Source organism: Apium graveolens, unplaced genomic scaffold, assembly GCF_009905375.1.
Source record: "Apium graveolens cultivar Ventura unplaced genomic scaffold, ASM990537v1 ctg8054, whole genome shotgun sequence".
In the NCBI taxonomy this organism is placed as follows: Eukaryota; Viridiplantae; Streptophyta; class Magnoliopsida; order Apiales; family Apiaceae; genus Apium; species Apium graveolens.
In genome coordinates this window covers 1,754-14,673 of record NW_027420848.1, presented here as the reverse complement: position 1 = coordinate 14,673, position 12,920 = coordinate 1,754, and the positions used below count along the sequence as shown (strand labels likewise).

Genomic DNA, 12,920 nt, shown 5'->3' with positions numbered 1-12,920 from the left:
CGGGACCAGACTTTTTGTGCATCTCTAAGATTGGACGAGATCAAAAAAATTCAGATTAAAATAGGATCAGGCCAATATGGACCATTTTATTTAATATTTATATAAAATTTTACTTTATACAATTTTATTTTTTTTCCTTTCAAATATATATACATGAAAAGGTTATGTTACTTCTTAAGACAATAAATTTTAAAATTAAATACATAATTTATTATTTTAAAAGAAAATATTAATTATTTTTTATCGTAAATAACCCGCAGCCGCTACCCTTCGGGTGTGCACTGGGTAAACTCTACGAGCTCACGCAATAGCCTGCAAACCACATGAACCAAAGTAAACTGCATTTAATCGACAAGTTCTGGCTCATGAGGCATAATCATAAATGTCTCCTCTAGTGGGATTCGAACCTATGATCAAGAGGATAGTTATCCCCTCTTTAACCAACTAAGCTCCTCCAGTAGGATTCAAACCTATGATCAAGAGGATAGTTATCCCCTCCTTTAAACCAACTAAGCCAACCCCCGCGGGCTTAATTTTAAATATATAAATATCAATGTTTTATTATATGAAATACGAAATTTATTAATTTAGAGTATTGTATCAATCTGTTCCATTATATTAATTTATTATCAAATTGGATTATTAAAATATCAATCAATCAATCAATCAATCAATCAATCGTACCCAATAATATCGCCTATGACAGTGTCCGGGGAGGGTATATCGTACGCAGACTTACCCTCGTTCCAAAGAATAAAGAGACTGTTTCCTCAAAAGACCTTCGGCTTGTGTGTGTGCACAAATATGTGTGTTCTAGGTAAACAATGATCCATAAAAGTAAATACGCGGCAACGATAAATAATGATACAATACCTCAGCCCATGGTTTTCATCACATGGGACTTACCGTAAAAACTTCGTTCATTGGTTCATTGTCGTAATCCCCCTATATTTCTCAAAATAGAATTTTTCTAATATCAAATACATTTAACATTTCTCAAATAACTGGAAATAACTGCCATGCTGAAGAATACTGTCATGTTGAATAATATAACTGCTTTGATAATTGAAAAATGAACCCTTTTTGATATGTGTAAATGTTTAATTTTATATATGACATTTTAAGACATTAAGTATATTTAAAATAATTTATTTATAAATTCAGATCCATTCAAGTCCGGACGGAAATTTTTCAGGTTTGGATCGGTTTCCGACTGAAAATCAATTTTTTTTTATTTTATGAACCGGGAATAAAATGGTTATATTCGGGTCGGTTCCAAATCTTTAAACGATAAATCAGGTCCGATCTATTTGTGGGGTGAAAATAGAATTGAGTGCAAGTGCAGCCCCATTTGTGAATGTGCCATAATGAAATGAACTTAATTTAAATTTAAACTGGATAAAATTAATTAGTTCGGCCTCAAATTTCGCTGAGCAGCCCAAAACGTTAAAATTGGATTGATATTAAAAAACAAAGGTTAACTCTTACTATTATTTATTGCTAGTTTCTCTTTCTTCATTAAAATTTGTGCTCAATCCCCTTCCCAATTACATTAGTTCTGTACAGGCCAGATGACCCCATGAAATAAGATGGACAGTCACCGACTCACCACTACTGAGTTACTTCTTTTAGTCGTTCAGCTGATTTCTATACGAATGAAATGGACATAAAGGTTAAATAATTATGTAATTTTATGAAAAAAAATAAAAAAAGTGAATAAAAAAATGTAATATAAAAAGTAGTGGATTTAGTTTATTTTTAATTAGAACTTTATTATTTTCGATAATTTTTCAAATTATAGAATTAAATGATACTCCCTCCATCTCATTTTAATTCTCACTTTGGATTTGTGTCGGTCAAATTGACTTAAATTGACAGAAGTTTATTAATAATTTATAATTGAACATAAAAAATAATTAAGAATAATATGTAAATTTTGGTCAAAAATTGATCGATTTAACTTTTATAAAAGAAATGTGACAACTAATATGAGATGATTGAGTTAATCTCAAAAAGGAAAACAATACGAATGAATGAGACACGGAGTAAGTTTACTTGTCTATTATTAACCCATGATGTAATATTTAAGGTTTAAAAATTTATGAGTAATGTTAGGTACCCCAAATAATATTTCTTAATTTTTTTATAAAATAACGTGGCATAAAATAGACTAATTTCGATTTGTAGGCACATATGCACGGTGTCTCATATTATTATTAAGAGGTTGCCAACTATTAATGTGATATATCATATTTAAATTGTTTTTTTAATTTTTTAGTATTTTCAAAATTTATGCTTAATTGATCCGGAACTATTCCGGTGAAATTATGTTAGTTGTGGGGTCGATTCTAGTTTACACTAAAAATATCTTAAAACAGATCCTAAGGATAATTCCTATTTGTAAAAAAAAAAAACAAACTTTCTTTATTCTACGAGGCTACTGCTTTCTGTTAGTTATAACCATGTTTTCAACGTGGAGAAATTTAATTATAATTATAATTTAATATTTACGACTTTCAACAATTTTTAAAGTTACTTCAGTTTTTCAGTCCCGTAGATATAATTACTCCCTTTATTTTTTATTTGTCACTTTGACTTTTACACATATTGTGTTTTGAGCGGTTAGTTAGAAATTATCGTTTTTAACTTTCTTTTATAATAAAAGTAGATAACTTATATTTTAATTCATAAAAAAAATTAAATAATATTTCCAACTAGTCAAGATACATTGAAATGTGTGCAATAATCAAATGACAAATAAAAAAAACAGAGAATAATAATATGAAAATAAATTTAATTTATTTATGAATGCCTACAAATTTTATTTTATTTGACCATTTAGTTCATGATTATGAGTTAAGTCAACGAGAATCAGAATTTTAAATCAATACCAATTTAATAATATCTAAATTAGTAATTTTGGTATATGAGATGCAAATGGGATTCCACATCATTTCATTCTCTATCCTTGATTATCATTTCTTATTCTGATTTTCAACCATTATCAAAACGCCCCTTTAACATAAACACCTATACTACCTTAAAAAAACCCATATTCAGCATGATAAATTGCTAACCTTAAAAAACCCATATTCAGCATGATAAATTGCTAATTGGTCCAAGATCTCAAAACATGTAAAATGGGAATCATAAAATTTAAATATTCGTACTTCGAGATACTAGAAACTGTAAATTATATCATCTGTGATGAGCATCAAGTATTTTAAGTTTTCCTCCATCAGTTCGAAGTTATTCTCTTTTTGGCCTTTTCATTATACTAATGTAGATCTGGCAAGGAGAGACTTCTCCAGGCCCACGGCCTGCAACATATTCTATATTCAACACTACGCCGCATTCAGAGCTCTGTCCTACAACATTCTGTTCCTAACTATATCTCCTCTGCAACAGTCTTTGGGAGCATTTGAAGTTATATACAGTTCACCTTGATGGGAGTTTGCTACGAACTTGCCAAGGCAGGGTTCGTGCTAGGGCCTGCACCATTTTCACTAGGAGGCACGGTACCCCACCTTCCTCTGATTCCAGGGGTTCAAGAACATGAACGCCACCATCACTAAGTCCCAAAGCGAACTGATTCGGATCATTAGGATGTGCTGTGATGACAAGCGGATATGCCCTCACGCTGTGTAATAGTGGCAAAAGTTACGAGGGAAATCATTGATCACATTACCTCTTAAATAATTTTTTATATTTTTGGTGTTTAGCGCACATACCTAGGATTGCAGGTAAATAAGCAGCGGGGCTAATCCAACACCTCAGACTGAGTGCTGTGGCAGTAAAAACATTAATGCTTCCATCTTCCAGAGTCGCATATATGGACTGGCTATCGCATGAATATGTAGCATCAGTAATTGAGCCACTTAAATCTCTGGGAAGCCACTGATAAAAAAAAGGTTGGAATTTGACAAATTCAAACTTAACTCAACTTAGAAACGACGACATCAGATGTTGGAGTAAACTTAATATTTGCAAACCTGTTTAATGCATTCAAGCTTTGGTGCCTCGTAAATCGCTAACTGAGTTTCATGGACAACCCACATGCTTTTGGTCTTGGTGAAACTGTACACGGGTCTGCCCAAGAGGGTTTGGTGCTCGACCAGCAGGAATCTGCACAAATTTACTAGCTTGCTTCTCCCTCGTCCATGCTCCAAACACAAATCTGAAACGAGTATGAAAATGACTATAACACATCTAGAGACATTCGACATAAGCATATAACATCTTCTACATGTGGCAAAGATGTTGATCATATTAATGACCACAGAAATACCTGAGCATCGGCTCCTGATGATACAAGTATATTAGAACCTTGGAAAAGGCAAGGCCAGTAACCCCTTCTGGTGACCTTTTAACTTGCTTTTCACCTATGTAAATGAATAGTTATAGACTACGAAGAAACAATATTCACTTAATTCAGGTACAAAGTATTAGGTGTCAGTACTGGCAAAGACCTCATCAACCCGAACGTTGTATATTTGTATTGAAGAGTCCTCCATGCCAATTGCAATAATATTGTTGTCTTGTGGATGGAAGGCAAGAAAGTTGCAGCAGGAGGCGGGGGCATAAATGTCGTCATAGTCTGCACAGAGAAAGTGAATTAAAAATGTCACAACAAATTAATAAATTTACGAAAACAGAAAATACAAAAATCAAATTGACAGAGACCAACTGTAAACTGTGGAATTAGTTACCTTGAATGTCATCATGTTAAACAGAGAAATCTTTCCTCCCGAGGCAGACATGACATAAGAATCATTTTTCGAAAGAGCAAAACACGGGAGGGCATCTTCCGGTTTTGTTTCACTGATATCGTTGGTCATTAATATGCCACTAGAAGGCTGCCATAATTGTGGTGGAACATTGTAGTTGCCTGCAAATAGAAGGATATTGATGAGACAAGGATAGATAATTACTGTATCAGAGCTTAAGAGCCAAAAAAGTACCTTTCCACTCGGGTTCCGTTCATTTCTCTGCCATTTCCAAAGTTTGTGTACAGCATTACATGCTAACGCCAATATGGCCGCTCCTGAATTTGTATAAATTAACCTGGAAATCTGATAGGACAAAATAACCATAAGCATTGCACTAAAGAACAGGAACCCCAGTACGATATCAGTCACAGAGAATTTAGTCTACTGTTCAACAACTATTACATTGTTGGAGAGGATGTATACAACTGTATGCAGTGAATGCCCTTACACTTAAAACTATAAATTAAATAGTGCAATAACCCACCTTAGCAGTTCTTCAAATCATATCGGAAAAATAATATGATAGTAACCTCAACTGTACAGTACATATGTCAATAATATCAAAAAAATCATAATGTTATGCACAACTAACAGATACATACTCGTACGGATAATAGAATGTCAGGCAGTCTCAGCGAATGAAGTTGAGCGTGTTCATTGATTTCTGCCAGCTTCCAAACCTTCGAATTCTCCATTTCATCAGTTATTCTGGGATTTACATCGGGCAAAGATCGACCATCTCCATTCTACATGATTAAATAGCTAAATTAGTAAAAAAAAATACAAAAAAGTAGCCATGTCAAACCTCCTGTCAAAAAATTGATTGATATAACAAATTGCAGCAGTAGATTTACATATAAAAAAAAAAAATTGACTTAGTAAATAGAACCATAGATTCAAAGATAAGTATCCTTCTCCAGATCACACTAATGTCTGTACTTACCAGTGGCACAATGGCTGTGACGGGTGCACCTCTTTCCAAGCACCAATGTTTGTTACAGCAGACAACTTGAAGCACCATATGCTCCAACAACAGGCGACTGCGAATGATCAATTTATGTTAATAATCATGACCAACTTAGAGCCATTCAATAAATTTCTGTATAGGTTGGTAATTTACCTTTGCAACAATCCCAGAAACCCTAGAAGGATCAGGTGCCCTATTGTCTACCGCACGAACAAGACGAAGACCTTCAGCATTCCCTAATATTTTCACACCATTCTCACTTGTTGAAACAGCCAAAAGTATGCCTTCTTTGCTAAATCGGATGCATGGTGAAGCCTAAGAGAAAGCAACAGGTGGAAAAAAGTATAAGTAACGTAAAGAAAAATTCAGTATATGGATTCAACAAGTCATTTTGTTATTACCGGCAATCCACCATCTGCGTCAATAGTTGTCAAGAGGTTAACATTATCAATGTCCCAAAACTTGATAACAAACTCATCCCCAGCGACCAAGAACCTGTTCTTCGTCGTATCAAATTGAACAACACCATAGATCGCTTTCCAAGACCAACATAACTTCGCTTGACGGCACCTTCACTTTCATTCCATTCAACAATATGGGATTCTCCATCTTTACTAGTCCCGCATGAAAAAAGTCTGCAATTTGCGCAGGAAAAAAATGATACAAAGTATCTAAAAGATTAAGCCACCAGCTACAGATATATGGAAACAAAGAAGACAAAGATATATGAAAGCATCTTGTACCTTGTACCGTCAGCACTATAGGCCATTCTAGTACAAGATTGTCCTGGTGCATCATAATCAACTCGAGAACCCATATTGTCATAAAGCCAGGCCTTAATCTTCCCATCAACAGATGTTGAAAAAATGAACTGGCACAAGAATTAAAACAGTTAATTAAATGTAATGTTCTAAATTAAGATTAGTAAGATGATATGTAGTTTCTGCTTTATATAAAGATATATATACTTCAAGTCGCATAAACTGCCTTTACTTCCCAATTCCCAACTATATTCTTTTACTTTATATACTTGTAATAAAAAGAAGGCGCGTTATCAATAATTAGGTACCTGAATGTTTTCCTTGATGCGGGCATACAGAATAACAGGTGCCTCGTGACCCTCAAAACTGTACTGCTTAGCTCCAGTTGCAACATCCCATACCTGCATATTTCTAAGCTCTTAATACTACAACCATGACCATATCCTTTTGTGCGATGTATATGGTAACAAAACAAACCCTGATAGCCTTGTCCTCCCCGCAAGTTATAATGCACAGTTGTTTATTTGGATGTGAAAAGGCAAGATCACTGACATTGCCAACATGAGCATCTATCTGGAGATTGATAATTAAAATAGTTAAACAAAATAATAAACTAAACAAATTATAACCCCAGATAGGATATACAACTACATGGTTGTTTCAAGTTCAATACATAGTACAAACCTCTAAGCGGTTCCGCAAATCGTCACCCCCATGAAAAGTATAAATATGCACGATGTGCTTAGAGTATGCAACACCTGAATCAGAGAATAGAATATACATAATTGAACGACTAATCTGATAAACATATACACCAACAAATCAACTTTTCATTGTTACATATAATATATATATATATATATATAGAGAGAGAGAGAGAGAGAGAGAGAGAGAGTGAGTGAGAGTGAGAGTGAGAGAGAGAGAGAGAGAGAGAGAGAGAGAGAGAGAGAGTCAACGATCTAAAGCATACACATAGATGGAAAGTTTTAGATAATTTGATGATTAAGGAAGTGTCATTCAGTTTGGAAGAATTTATTTGAATTGGAAACATCCATTTAGTGAAACATATATTAGAAACAATTAAAAAAAATCTGAAATGTACCAAATAATGTTCCATCAGGACTCCACATCACCCGGTTGACCGAGGCAGTATACTCATTTGCTAGCGATGCCTGTACAATGAGAAAGGAAACAATTCGATAATTAGTTGTAGGAGCAAGACACATCATACCTTAGCATAATTATGGGTACAATTGTTTACTTGCAGTCCCTGAACATGCCCCAAGGTCCAATACTTTAAAATTCTTAAAAGCAAGTCTGTCCCTGCTACCTACTTCCCACACTGAAATATCACCTATGTTCGTCCCAACTGACATGCAAAAATTAGAGATATAAGATAGTTCTTTCATTCCACAGTTTAGGTAGAAGCTAATAATGCTATATCTCAGTAAGAGCTTACCAAGAGAAGAGTTTGTTCCACCGGATGGAAATCCATGCTTCTGACCACAGAACCTTGATTCAAATTGGCAAGAACTGTCTTTGGCAAGTCATCGGATGAATATGAATTGTGAGGATGAGTCTGGCTGGGATACGTGACGGGCAAAATATTGATAGGAAGATTGTTGCCCTGTGAAGTCTAAGGTGGAAAGGATCAGGCTAAACATTTCATATTACTAATAGTCCATGCGAAAGACAGAAAACTACAGTTTGCAAAATCAAAGTTTCCAATAAAACCAATTGCCAGTCAAATAATATCTATGGTAACTTGAACAAATAAATAAAAGTAACAATATGAAAAACAAAATGGTGTGATAATACTATATCTTTACCCAAAAGAGTCCAGAGAAACTTGTAAGATCTGGCACATAGTGAAAATATTATAATGAAGAGGACCAACTGAGAGCAAATTGGAGTGGACAGTACCTCATCCATTAACCCAAAAGGTCTAGCTGCTCTCTTCAGTGCATGTTCAGAATCTGCAGTATGATAATCCATTGCTGGATTAGTAGTAGGGGTCCTAGGACGCTTCAGCATAGATGCTATCAAAAATTATTGCGAGTAAGGAAATGCTATCACGAAGTATTGAGAGTAAGGATGCAATACTTGGCTGAGAAGTAGTAAGCTAGAATAAACATGACTGGCAAACAATATAAATAAACTATGCTGCGACTATGCTAGACAAGCAAATAGTTAAAGAAAAGGGTAACACAGCCACAGTCTGGCATCAATAAAGGTTTTAGCACAGCTTGATTCGAAAAAAACCCAATGGTTTTTACAATTTAAAGATATTTACTTAAGAGAAAAACACAAATAATAACAGATAATAAATAACTAGGATTCCAACCACGGTCCCTTGATTTAATGTTACAAGCCTTATCCATGGGGACAAACCTCATAATGTGTTAATAGCATATAAGCAACATATGCTGCATAAAAATCAATAGGCACAAGTGCCCCCATCACCCATAACGTAGATCTGTTCCTGGTAGGTACTAACAAATAATCCTTTAACTTAAAAGACACCGAGTCAAGTCCTTATATCAATGATAAGAAATCCTCCCAGGAACTCAGAGACATGATATTGAAGTGGTGAAGCCCAGGATGAAGACTTTCAACAGAAGCATCATCAAGAATCAGTCAATTCCTTCGCTATGAACGGTGTGCAACTATTATATGTATATATATTTCATATAAATACTGGTTTTAGATTTTCCGTCAATATGATTCTGACATATTGATACCAATCCAAAGTAACACAAATGATATGGTCTACAATTTATCTGCGAAAATCAGATCATATGTATTGTACTATTTGAACATCAAATATTAAAAAAATTAGGCGGTTCGAAATGTTTGTTTCTGATTATTTTAAAAGGTGGTCATGCAACTTGAATCAATGTGGTTTCCAAAAAAAAACTTGAATCAATGTATAGTGTATCAGTACAGTAGGTCATAAGCTTGACATATACACCACTGAGCTCTCGAAGTACTTCACAGTGTGGGGCAAATGGGTTATTACATCATTATAGATAACCATAATTAACTAATACGGTCACTGATGTTGACTAGTTTAGTTGAGTGAGAACATAAGAAGTACTGCCGCATATTAGTTACATAATTGTGTTGAGTAAATAAGATTACCAGCATTATTAGGAGCACTTAATCCTATTGGACCTCCAGGAATCCCCTGATGCGGCATGGTGGATGGGTTAGCCATCCATCCCCCAAGAGAGGCAGTGATAGATGCAGGTGAAGCCTGGAATGGCTAAAAAGTAAAAAGAAGAAGTGGTCACATGTTGAACATATAATAATCATAAATCCGAATTTCTTATTGAGTGGGAATTCCTAACTATGAGACAGTCTCTTGTGAACTTACACCATGAGCACCTAGAGGCGGGAACCCCCACTTTAGGCATGGAACCCATAAGCTGATTGGTAACTGGAGAGGGAACCCGGGCACCATTTGCTTGTCCGCATGAATGGTCCACAAATAGGGTTTTAATATCAGGGTTAGACTTTGGATTCTTGCAGAGCTGATGCTGCCAATTCAAGCTGAAAATGGAAACATGGAGGTGATGGAATGTTTGAGATATCCACAACAGACAGTAATAATAATAATTACCTCTGATTGATCAACGTCCGCAACCTTGAGTTTTTCAAGCTGGGAAATTGAAGCTTATCTCGAAAAAGTGGATTTGCCTCGATCAACTTTTTAAGCTCCCCAAGCATTATAACCTTGCTTGATTAGTATCTCCATATTTCGAAAGTTGTTCATTCTCCCTAGAAATTAATTATTGATTAAATTTCAATAAAATCTAAATAAAAGGTCATAATATATTTATCCACAACCACTGGTTTTCACATCCAGTTTTTGATATAGAGACGCTTAGCATGCCCTCCAAGATCTTGGCAAACATATACTGCCTGATATAGTGGCATTAAATAGATGAAAAGAAGAGATCAACAAATTAATTTATACTATATGATTTGAAAAGAACAACACTTTCTCTTTAGCCCCTTACTAGCAAATAAGATTATTATAGATCTAAGCGATCAATCAGAATAGAAAATGAGAAAGTTAACAGCATCAAAAAAAAAAATATTGTATCTACCAATATCACTTCAACAGTTCAACAGAACTTTCCACTAACAACATTTTGATTCCGCCAATTATCCATTCAGAAATGATAGAAAAACGACATATTAGCCAATATACCTAAAATTTGGCAATGTCAAGAGCAGAGTAATTTCCTTAAAAAGTTCATCATTAAAGGTAGAAAAGACTTTCAAATCCTTCCTGAGAACTTCCACCGCTTTCCCATAGTCAGGCCTGGATCAAATGAAAACACAACAAATAACATCCATCAGCATTCTAAAACCCCCAACAAATAGACACAGTAATTGAACACAAAAACTTACTTATCCAAAGCTTTCAAGATATTTCTGTTTCCGAATCTCAAAGAATATTTTCATAGAGTATCGATTATCATCAACCTTGGTAAACCCAGACAGATATTTTTCGACCTCATCCCACTCTCCATTTGTAACCGTATCTTCAAAATACTTCATATTAAATAAAACCCTGATTCCTTCTCCAACCTTCACACCATAAACAAAAACACCAATACCAAACATCACAAAAAAACAATCTCAAAACTAAAACACCAGAAACAAAACCCCCTGCCAATACACAAATAAACACCATAATCAAAAAATCAAATATAAACATGTCCAGCCTAGCGCTCAGCTGAAAACAGCACCATAAACAAAATCAACAATTTACATATTCAGCCTCGCGCTCAGCTGAAAACTTTTATACAAATTCGTGCTCAGCTGAAAAGCAGTTACATGAATATTCTCTAATTTTTTTTTAAAAAAAAACAGAAAATGCACACAGAAAACTCGAAAAGTGCAAAACAATTGCTATCACGAGTTCACACATGAATACTGTTCTCCATAAAACACGACCCTGTATATACGAAATCGGAAAACAAAAACAGAAACCACATACCTATGAACAGTGTCCTTAAATTTCTCCTCATCTAAGAACTGCAGTATGAGAAAAACAGCTCTGCTCAATGAAGACATATCTGCCCTCCTCTATTACCTGCAGATCCACTTTTTATTCTCAATTTCAAACTCAATTAGGGTTTCATATACATCTATACACATATACATACATCAAACAAAACAAACACACGTAATTAATTGTAATCAGACATATGGATACACATATATATACATACCAGTGGAGATCGGGACGAGAATATATAGGGAACGTAGTGCACCGATGAAGACGCAACTCGTTTTTATCACTATAATTACCTATAATTTATATTTTGTTTTTTGTATTGTTTTACTCTCGCCGAGAATTGTAAGGAGAGTCAAGGAGAGAGATAGTAGATATATATAGGGGGCATATGTATTCATACAGAGCTATCAATGGAGAGAGCTCACGGAATGAGAAACTTGTGAGTTTATCACGTGATATATAGCGCGTGTGTTCAAGACGTAAATGAAATCAACGTGGATCCGACGCAGGTGTCAGTAATTGACTTGTGGTTGCACGCGGCGAATGGATAGCGTGCCTGTGGTTTGTTTTTGGTTGATGCGCGTGGGCTTTGTTTTCGAGGATGGGGGTATAAGTACTTTTTGATAAGGGGTTGAAATTTAGGGCGAATTGATATATCTTTTTTGTTTATGATATGATAGACTGCTTATAAAGATATATGTAGCTCTGCTGATGTGATACGACCTTGTTTGTAATTGAATTATTGGACTAAACAAAGTGTGCTTATCTAAAGGAAGAATAAAGTGTGCTCATCAGTTCTCAAGGTTTTGCATTGTTCAGATGGCTTTGGTCTATGTTATTGCTAAATATAATAATATTTTCGATTAATATTTCTGGATGAAAATAATATATACTTTGAAATCAAACATTAAACTTTTAGATTTTGTAATTGGTTGTGAAAAAAATTTAGGTTTATTAATCTGGTTAAGAATATTAAACTAGAATTAAAAAAAAACATTCACATGGTTAATTTATTATATTAAAAATCATCTCGCTTAATCCAATTTTTTTTTTCCCAACAAAGTCCATTTAATTAAGTAGGGACGAAAAACTCGTACTAGAAAAGGTTCAGTAACGAGTCTTTACTCTTTAGTCTAAACTAACTCTATATCCCATGTAATGCACGAGTATACTCTAAATTTTGTTAATGGAAACTGTTTTTATCGTAATTGTTGACGTATATTTATGTTGTTATCTACTGAATGAATTATTTATTTGTTTATACATATTGACATGAGTAATTAAGGTATGTTTGCAATTGTGAATTCGCAGTAAGTAATAATTATGTTGGTATACATTTTTTTCCATTTCATAATTAAATGATATTTGTAATATGTTAATGCTTAGAAAAT

At 34.3% G+C, this 12,920-nt stretch overlaps 1 pseudogene; it reads right to left on the bottom strand.

The window, feature by feature from the left end:
* Positions 1–3,277: 3,277 nt before the first annotated feature.
* On the bottom strand, positions 3,278–11,585 carry LOC141704615 (topless-related protein 4-like; annotated as a pseudogene).
* Between the last annotated feature and the right edge of the window lie 1,335 nt (positions 11,586–12,920).